Below are 11,031 nucleotides of genomic sequence, written 5' to 3' on the forward strand. Positions count from 1 at the left end.
ACTACAGTTAGAAATTTTTAATAATATTTCGTATACAACGTTCCTAGCTACCAAACCTCGGGTCTTGATGTATTTGGGCCAAATTGTTTCATATTTTTAATGAAAGAATGCAGTACGTAGGCTTCTAAACTTTAGAAAATGTATATTTTATTGACAATTACATACATGGTACATTTATTGAGGTTGTGTACATAAATTTAAGTCATTTCTGAAAACCTATACATCCAGGATAAACTGATGGGAAAAAGTATATTTTTTCATGTACAGTAGACTACGCTTATAACGAACACGCTTATAACGAACTGACGGATATAGCGAAAATTATTTTCAGTCCCGGCCATTTGATGTAAGTATATATTATGCTGTATATATGCTTATAACAAACTGCGGTTTACGAACTAAAATTAGTGGTCCCTTTGAGTTCGTTATAACCGTAGTTTACTGTAATTGAAAACTGAATGAACTGTTGTTACATTTGATTCTGTTTATCTAACCATCACTCATACCTGCAACAGTTTGTAAAATGTAATCGCTGCCTGGGTAGCAAGAGTGTATAATATATTGGCTCAATGAAAACTAGGGTAAGAAATGAATTTGCAACCACATGCTTCAACACTTGTGTATTATGTAAAAAAAAATAATAATTATTTTTTATTTTTTAAATCCAATTATATTTTAAAAGTTTTAAAAATGTAAATGTTTTCTTTGAGCGCTGACTAAGCCCCATATCAATATTCAAAAATGTTCGGAGTGGTTCAATGTATTAGTGTGTCAAGTTTTGGTGCTTTTAACCCAAAGTGCACAAGTTTATCCTTAATCGCTCAACTACCAGTACAATTAATCTTATTTAATATAGTATACGTATATTTTAAACTGAAAACAAAACATGATAAACTTAACTGAGAGGTATAGTCTCTTTTGGCCCTCAGTTTAATTAGTTTATATATAATTAAAACATGCCATTTAATTTTTATTTTCTTGTTTTGTGAAAATAATGATGACGATCGTATCCCCTTCAAAATAGTCAACATATAATTTGTCCACAGGTTTTACTTCAAGAAAAAATATAAGTAAGCAGGATGTCCTGATAAATGTGTGAATAAACATAAAAGTGTTTGGATTCTCTTGTCACAGAGTTTTTGAAGCAGTGACCAAAAAATATCCTGCCTGTAACAGAAATCCCAGGCCATTACAATTGTTCTTACTATATGGGATAGACTGAGGCTTAGTCTCTGAAAATATATAATTTTGATAGAATCACTGTTTTAAGCAACTACATTCAAATTGAAAAGGAATCCAAGTGAGATAGGAGTGTCAGATCCCGTTGACAATCTAGACTTGCTTCATTTAGAGTTTTAGTATTACAGGAAGGGCTGGGCGGAAGGGGAAGTAATATGGTTCAGGGACTGTAAGACAGGCTACATCTGGGATAAAATGACAGATCAGTCAAGTGAAGCCTGCGTCACCACGGAAACTGGCGAGTTGATATGATTGAGTACTCCCACATGGTTTTTCCCTGGATTTGCCCAGGAACGCAGGGTTTCAAATTACAAGCCGTCTTTTGTGGCTGCAACGACACCGATTACTGTTAAGTCACTGGACTTAAGCCTGGGTAGCCGTGTACTTGGCACATATTGTAACTCGAGTCTCGCCACTTGCCAGAAGCATTCTCCAGCACCACCAGCTAGACTATTTATAACAGCCAATTTATAGCTGGCTTTTGCCATGAAAATTTCTTTCTCGAACTCATAAAGCATACGGAGCTTATGGCCAAGGTGTTCTCGGGTCAGTTTGAATATAAATATTAACCTATACATATTTGGGTTACTGGTTGGAGTGAGTGGGTGAGTGGGTGGGTGAGTGAGTGAGGGAACGGATTCGACCTTGATGTAGCACAACGGTTAATGTGGGTAAACTTGTCTAGGGTTCGATTCCCCACAACAAAGAAGAGCGAAAAGCTATCTCAGTGATGATATGATTATTCTCAAATGTTACTCAAAACGAGGTCAGATAGCATTAACTCACTTACTCACTCTTTATGGATACCCGACTATCAGCCATGGTGTATGCGTTCTTGAGATACCCAACTTCCCGAAAGTAAACCATGGCAAAACGTCCCTTTTATAACGATTTTACAATCTTTCTATAAACCCAGCTCCAAAACTGTAAATCATGGTATAAACTCCATCTTCCCGAGGCAAGAGAGTTAACTGACTATAAAAGTCCAGTTTCCACCTTTGCCGAACTAGGCTGATGTCATGGAGTTTTGGCTGGACAAACGAGTCTATGCATAGTCCAATCAAAATCGCGCAACGAAATCGAAATCCGGTTCGTTAACAGTCGCGCAGATTTCGGTCGATTACAAGATTTGCACAGCATGTCCACCGCCAACTCGTTGTCAACAGATATTTTCCAAACATTTTCGTGTTTTTAATAAAGGTTCTCACGTGATTTGATGCACTTCGCCATGTGAGACCCGTTTTATCACAGCATAGATCTTGATTATCGATCCGATCGTCTTGACTGGGCGCCACCGTTTTGTTGGAATTTGATTGGTCCATAGGAGAGGCTTAGAAGTGACATAACTAGTAATACCCACTGGTGGCGCATCGAACGAGCCCAGGAATTCCAGCCTAGTTCGGCAAGGGTGGAAACTGGACTCTCTTGCCTAGGGAAGATGTATAATCTCTTGCTATTCTCAACCCTAATGGTATAATCTCTTGATTTTCCCAACCCCCATGGTATAATCTCTTGATATACCCAACACACAGCAGTTGACCACCATGGTGGTATAATCTCTTGATATACCTAACCCTAGTAGTAAACCATGGTATAATCTCTTGCTATTCTCAACCCCATGGTATATTCTCTTGCTATTCCCACCCCCCATTGTATAATATCTTGATATTCCCAACCCCCATGGTTTAATATTCTTATATTCCCAACCCCCTTAGTATAATCACTTGATATTCCTAACACCCGATGTATGAAGCCCATTTCTCATGCCCAACTACACCGTGATATTGCTGATAATACGCTAAAACCGACCAAACAACAACCAAATCACACTTATTTGCCTTCGCTACAGACACTCATTCACCTCAGGTCAATCTGACCACCCGAATGAGACCTGTTGGATCCACCAAATGACTGAAACGACGACCATTATACCAGGGCGGTGTGGTGACTATATGGACACATAAACCTTAGAACATGAACAGGATTAATCTTTTACTAAACATGGCTTTAAGCTGGCACTGATTGATTCTCTAGGGAATCGCCCGAACACGTCGATAATTGAGGGTGTATTGACCGGCATGTGTCAATGAATGATGATTGATTTCTGACCGATATAAATGTGTTATTGTTAACATGTATTCCTCGTGGATCAGATCGATCAACTGCTGATTTCTAGATCAGGGATTTGGAAAACAACTTGCCTCTAAACACCTACCCTTTAGGGACTGCGTTTAGAAAGACACACTGTGAAACACGGCACCCGGGACATATATACATTGTTTAACTAGATACGTCCAAATACACACTAGGTCGTTAATAATTATATACTACTCATTATTGATAGGAATATTCTGTGTCAATGGTCTGTTTGGAATAAAACGTGACTGTACGAGTCATACGAGTGAGTTTGGTTTTAAGGCTGCTTTTAGCATCCAAAATGGGCTTCACACCTTCTATCCAAGTGGGGAATCGAACCCGGGCATTCGGCGTGACGAGAGAATGCTTTAACTACTAGGCTACCCCATTGCCCCTTTGTCGTACGAATATGTGTTCCTTATTTCAAGTCAACCCTTATGCTATACTAATATATGTATCCCTATCAACAGTGAGTGAGTGAGTGAGTATTTACGCCAATCATAAAATCATAAAATGTCGCTTCTTACAACAAGCATAGTCGCCTCTTATGGCAAACATGGGTTGCTGAAGATCTATTCTTACCCGGATCTCAAAGGGGCACCTTGAAAAAAAACAACCAAAAAACAACCAGCGTGTCTGTCCCTAAATACAAGTGTGAGATCAAAAAGGACCTATAATATTCTTCCCCGGAATCCACGTGGAGTGATACGAGTGAGTGGGTGAGTATGGTTTTACGCGGTTTTTAGCAATATTCCAGCAATATCACGGCGGGGGACACCACAAATGGGCTTCACATGGGGGGTGTGTGTACATGTTAACAATCACACATTAGTAGGGATCATCACTTGACATAACGGTCAATACATCCTATATAACATAGACCTTCTGTAAGGAGCCTGGGCCAGCGTTGAATAGGCTTGTCTTCAGAGACAGATGCATGTAGGGTATGATTTAGAAACAGAAGCTTTCTACAGCCGGGGTCGACCCGTGAAGATCCGGGTTAGAATAGGTCTTCAGCAACCAATGCCTGTCCTAAGAGAGTACAATGCTTGTCGTAAAGGGCGACTAACGGGATCGGGTGGTCAGGCTCGCTGACTTGGTTGATGCATGTCATCGTATCCCGATTGCGTAGATCGATGCTCATGATATCAATCACTGGATTGTCTTGTCCAGACTCGATTATTTACAGACCGCCGTCATAGAGCAGGAATATTGCGGCGTTTCATATTTGACTTTGATCCCGTTTCACGGCATAGTCGCCTCTTACAACAAGCATGGGTTGCTGAAGACCCGGATCTTCACGGGTCCCCTGGGACTCCTTTAGCCCGGGGTTGTGTTATGCATTACCCCTCCCGAAAGACATGAGACCGGGAATTTCAACTTTTCACCTTCTGATCGCGATGTTATCCGTTTTGTATCTGACATGTTAAAAGCAACAGGATGCCTTGTCCAGAGGTGTGCACACTGACAGGAGAGAAAGGTTTAAAGGTCACAAGATATGTCCGAAGGCGATTCTAGTCGCCCACAGTTGACCACGAGCTCGGTACAAGGGCGTGAGGGCTAAATGTTCATTATCGGAGACATGAAAGCGAGAGGTTCGTGTCCTTCGCCAGTATACACAAACACGATTCCACGACATAAGGAAGCCGATACGCTTCATTGACGCTTATATATGACATGGTTGATTGTAAAGACACCACACAGGGGAATGTTTCAAACGTTTCTACGTAAACAAGTATTGTTTGTATTAGTGTTCTCGTACGGGCTATAAGCAGCATATATTATTCACTACAATTATCATATTCATCAGTGTACACATTTAATCTCAATATACAAGTAGTTAATGATGAGGTCAGACAGTGGTGTGTTAAGTTACGCCCTGTTTGGCTTTGATATTTACGTCTGTTAAAAGTTTAATGTAAACAAGTTGTCTCGGTGCAAGGTGATCGGCGCGCGTTCAACAACAATGTTGAAAAACATTTCGTAAATAAGCAAAACCAAATATGCATCACTTTAAGTGACGACAATTCTTCAACAAAATCAACTTCGAATTACTCCAGGGGCGGCCGGGTAGCCTAGTGGTTAAAGCGTTCGCTCGTCACGCCGAAGACCTTGGTTCGATTCCCGACATGGGTACAATGTGTGAAGCCCATTTCTGGTGTCCCCCGCCGTGATATTGCTGGAATATTGCTAAAAGCGGCGTAAAACCATACTCACTCACTCACTCGTATCACTCCACGTGGATTCCGGGGAAGAATATTATAGGTAGTTTTTACCTCAAACTTGTGAGAGGTGACTATTTAGGAACAGACACGCTGTGTTTTTTGTGTGTGTTTTTTCCAGGTGCCCCATGAAGATCCGGGTTAGAATAGGTCTTCAGCAACCCATGTTTGCCATAAGTGGCGACTATGCTTGTCGTAAGAGGCGAAATTCTATGATTTGTTGAACGACATACACCCTTCACCACATAGTGAGTGAGTGAGTGAGTGAGTGAGTGAGTGAGTATGGCTTTACGATGCTTTTCGCAATATTCCAGCAATATCACGGCGGGGGACACCAGAGATAGGCTTCACACATTGAACCCATGTGGGGAATCGAACAAGAGATTTCGTCGCGACAAGCGAACGCTTTAACCACTAGGCTACCTTTTCTCGCCCATGAATAACACACTGCATACGTCAAACAAGACACTGCAACCTAAACGAAGGTTGTCTTCAATTACGAATTAAATCTTGACTTGAAACTTAGAAAACACAAACATCTTATTCTCTCGCCTGTAACACTAACAACCCAATATATATATAAGTTCCAATCTAATATTAAAGTGATCACATGCAGTATGCATATTAGTTTTGAACGTTTTAACGCATAATTTGCTGTGTCACATCATAGGAATATTAATATTAAACATTATACCCAAAGTGAGAAATGCTTACCTGAACGTACACTGAACTACCCGTGTCAGTCTATCCGCCATACACATGGTGAAACCCTACTGTGGGTTATACCAGGTTAAGTCAAACAAGCCACGCCATGAACCCAGCAAGACAGACGTATAGAACCGAAACACGTTCATATAGACCGATATTAGGTAATAACACGCAGCTTATTTAATGAATTAAAAGGGCAAACAAACTGCCTGTCGATATAGCTGGTGTTTGTACAGTTAAGATCGATGTAGCATGCGACTATGTATATTTAATCAGCCCATGTAACGCCTCATACTACAGATTGTACATATCCCCGCTATACCGCCATTGTCAGCTGGGAAGGAAATCGAAAATATATCGAATAGAAAAAGAACGGCGCAAATGAAGCCTGGTATTTGTTAAGGCATAATTTGTTAAGGCATAATTTGTTGAGGCATGTATTTGTCATACCTACCGGTTTCGTACCAGTAGTTGTATTGACACGACGATTATTTTGAATCCACATTTCGATGGACGTGTTTAACGACAATTCATCGTTTACACAATGCGTAAGTGTCTGTGCGCTATAGTTCAATTATTATCATCATCATCATCATCATCATCATCATCATCATCATCATCATCATCATCATCATCATCGTCATCATATTATTACTATTTTTATTAATTTAGTAGTAGCAGTAGTAGTAGTAGTAGTAGTAGTAGTAGTAGTAGTAGTAGTAGTAGTAGAAGTAGTAGTAGTAGTAGTAGTATTTTACAGTTGGGCAATGAGCAGAATTTCTGCAGCTTAGACTGGACCCATGGTACACCGGATTGAAAGATTGAATCATTAATAAAACCTGAAAATATTCCATTTCCATATGAAACCATACACATGTATGAACTTGCACATAATAACTAATACAATAGCGTACAATCATCCTACATTTAGTGGTTCATTTCTAACATGTACATTTGTATTTTATAATGACTGACAATTTCAAACAAACCTCAGGTAAAATTAAGTATTCGCTAGAAGTGTGACTTTGTAAAATTTGCATTTTGTTCCGACCTTGATTTTTTCAATATACACTATTGGAATTCAAAGCTGCCTCTTATGACGTCACAAACACTTAACAAACCTAAGGGACCTTATATATCTATGGTTTAATATTTGAAAGAGTGAGTGAGTTGGGTTTAACGCCGCTTTTAACAGTATTCCAGTTATATCACGGCGTGTCAGCTTAATGTGGGAGGAAAGCCCGAAGTGATGCAGGTCTCAGACGTTTACCACTTCGGTGAAACCCACGAGCACGGGTATGGTGCTGACAAACCTATAAACATAATCGGGCGAACCGGGATTTGAACCCACAATCATACGTTTCTGGCGTGTCCAAGGAAGCAACTCTGAATATTAGAAAGAGAAAACAGGTAAAAATAGTACGTAGGGAAGTCGTTGGAAACGAATATTAATTATCCAAGTGTGCAATTTGCCTGAGCTAACAGGCTTCTAGTGACTCATGCTTCTAGTGTAAGCGTCATTGCATTGTTGTAATTTATGTCGCTAGGTTGTCTTGATATGTTGCAATGAATACACAGTGGGATATACACTATAGCGTTAAAACTGCTTTAATGGACATTAAATATCACATAAGGCTATTTGGCAATAGTGGTTGTGTGTTGGTTGTTGTTTAACGCCCCACTCCGCAATATTCCAGCTATGTATATGACGGCGGTCTGTAAATAATCGAGTCTGTACAAGACAATCCAGTGATTTACATCATGAACATCGATCTACGCATTTGGGATACGATGACATGCATCAACCAAGTCAGCGAGCCTGACCACCCGATCCCGTTAGTTGTCCCCTACGGCAAGAACGGATTGTGAAGACCTATTCTGACCCGGATCTTCACGGATTGTATTTGGCAATAGACTTATGACTGTTGATCTACTATCTTAATTATAATAGGTTTTTCGGCTTTACATACAGATGATTTATACCCCAGATAGTTTTATTCCTTTAATAAATATTAACATGTCGTTATTTTGCGACAATTACATGTGATTATGTAATATCATATTTTCTCGAAATCCAAAGAATATGGAAAATGCAGTGACATGAAGCTAATGTGGAAGGAACTGGTTAGGTTGTTCCAATTCTATCCTTAAATCATTAATAACATCACACTCGTCATAGACATGGAATATGAATTTACTTAAAGCTTTACAAAAACATCAACACATTTCATTTTACACACTTTTTAAAAAATATATGTTAATTTGGTGTCTCTTCTATTCTATAGTCATTATTATTATATATATCCTTACAATCCTTACAAACATGTCCTTGCCATTTAAGTCACACGTCGATTACCAGTTTCAGTTAAAATATAAAATGGTCTACCTTCTTTACTTTGATGTTAATAAGAATGCCAGACATGTTTAGTACATTTAGCTAGGATTTTTATTGGTGGCTGGAATATGTACAATATTTACATCACGTTGAACTGTTTACATAATAAACTGACAAATCTGAAGCTGTTGCTGGAAATCAATAGTTCCATTATTATGATTAAACAAAGATATGCAAGCTCCCAAGAAGCTCCCAAGAAGATCTGAAGTATTTTTAACACAAATGAATACCCTGTAGGAAAAGCTTGATGTATGTAGAATCATGTCACTTAAATTTTGTCAGCAAATGTTAGGCTTAGTCTTTATTACAGGGATATATCTCATTCGGTGTACATTCTTTATACCCCCCCCCCCCCCCCCCCCCCCCCCAACACATCATACCATGGGTCGGGCTGTCGTGCCGCTAGCGTGACACACAGATTCGTAACATATACATATACCTTGCTGTTTTATGGCGTTTTACTTGGGGCTCAAGTTAAGATCAGCTTTGGGATGGGATAGGATAGGTTTTGAGTTATTGCCTTGCGTTGACCTTCTATCTCACGCAAGTTGCTATACTGAACTGATGCTGTCTTACAACGCTGACTAAAACATGCTCTGTCTAAAAAACACCGATTGATATTGGTTCGTGTGAATATGCGAATTCGGTCATCGAGTGGACTATTGATTCTTACTGTACGTCATATGTGAAAACTCTTGTAGCACAATGGTGTAGTTCAGTATACAAATATCACCTGGCAAGCATTCACGCCTCCAGAGGTTGACAAACAACTGTAGATTTCCCTTTGGATATTAATGTTACTTAACTGAACGATGCATCTCAAAATAGATAGGTATAACATATTTACATTGGAAGGGTACACGAACACGTTAGTCTCTCACACATACACACACCCGTCGGATACCCGTTACCGATTACACGGGACGGGCTGAGCATGTTATGCCAGCACGCGTCTCTAATCCGTTACCGGTTGCTCTGTTATATCCAGCACATGATAACAGTGGATTTCACGATTACAAATCTCATACATATCAACACCGCCGTGTACAAGGGAATACCTTTATGCCTGCACGAAACTAACAGAGCTTGTCTGAAAAGCTTACATCCCAGTACTTCCCGAACGCGACCTACATATCTACCCGAAACACTAGCTATATAACAACGCTTCTTACACACAATGTCACCATCGACATGAACCAGTGTCTTACCTGTCGTCGAAATGGTTCCCGCAATTACAATGTCCTCCGCTGCCCGACAGTTGCCGGTGAGATTGAAGACATGCCCTAGAAATTCCTTGGTCTAGAGCTAACGAATGAACGTATCCGTGACAAAGCTCAAGTTACTCGGGTGGGGCAGTGTCTTATTGTTCGAGAATCATCCACCGTGTCACTCTTGGTACATATTATGCTTTCCCGACTGACGTTGTACCCAAAGCGGGGTTGTGAAATACTTTCGTGCCACCTAGGGCTTCAAGGTTGGCCGAGCAGAGATTTTCTTCCGGCGTTGTTTAAACTCTGAGTGTTTATCGTGTACTATCCTTTAGGGAAGCAGAAAAAGTGCTCACCATCGATCATGAATACACATGTAAAAGTCATGGACCATTATTATAGAGTTGTGAAGTGTGACATGTTAATGAACTCCGGGTATTCCAAGACTGTGTTGATTGTTATACCTTCGGAGGACATTCGCTCTCCCCCCCCCCCCCCCCCCCCCCTTCCAAGTCCCAACCCTGCACACACACACGCACACACTCACACGCATGCACACACACAAACGCACACTAATGAAATTATCATACTGAAATAACAATTATAACGCATTAAAAGTAACTTAAATACAAAATGATTAATCATGTTAATAATTATATAAATCTTATTGATTTGTAAAAAATGATTTTATATATACAAATTTAACTGAAATAAATGCATTTAAAATGCATTTTTGTTTTGTTTTAGCAGTGGCAAAAATTGACGTCACGGTGATCAGAAAAATTAAATTTGCAAATCATATAAAGCACCAAAATCCAGTCAAATACAACCTACTAAGTATTTTAAATCTGCATAGAAAAAGTTCTTAACTTAAGGAGGTGTTTGAAATCTGTTGACTTATTTAGAAATATACTGAAGTTCAATGAGACAACACTATTTCATGTGTTACACTGAGGCCTGTATATAATCCAGTCTGAAATCAGGCAAACCAGTGATTGAAATCATGAGCAACGATCCACCCCCTCTAACGGCATCGGGTGGTCAGACTCGCTGACTTGGTTTATGCATGTTATCGTATCCCAATTACGTAGATCGATGCTCATAAGGTCAATCACAGGGTTGT

At 39.8% G+C, this 11,031-nt stretch overlaps 1 protein-coding gene across 1 annotated transcript in view; it reads right to left on the reverse strand.

Annotated features, from left to right (window-relative positions):
* Nucleotides 1–10,085, reverse strand: part of LOC139452728 (uncharacterized) — a 143,866-nt gene extending 133,781 nt beyond the window's left edge. The window contains exon 1 of the mRNA XM_071234304.1: nucleotides 9,909–10,085. The gene's annotated coding sequence lies outside the window, so the exon portion shown is untranslated. The remainder of the gene's footprint in view (nucleotides 1–9,908) is intronic.
* Between the last annotated feature and the right edge of the window lie 946 nt (nucleotides 10,086–11,031).

Source organism: Haliotis cracherodii, unplaced genomic scaffold (genome assembly GCF_022045235.1).
Source record: "Haliotis cracherodii isolate W230 unplaced genomic scaffold, xgHalCrac1.p SCAF_9, whole genome shotgun sequence".
In the NCBI taxonomy this organism is placed as follows: Eukaryota; Metazoa; Mollusca; class Gastropoda; order Lepetellida; family Haliotidae; genus Haliotis; species Haliotis cracherodii.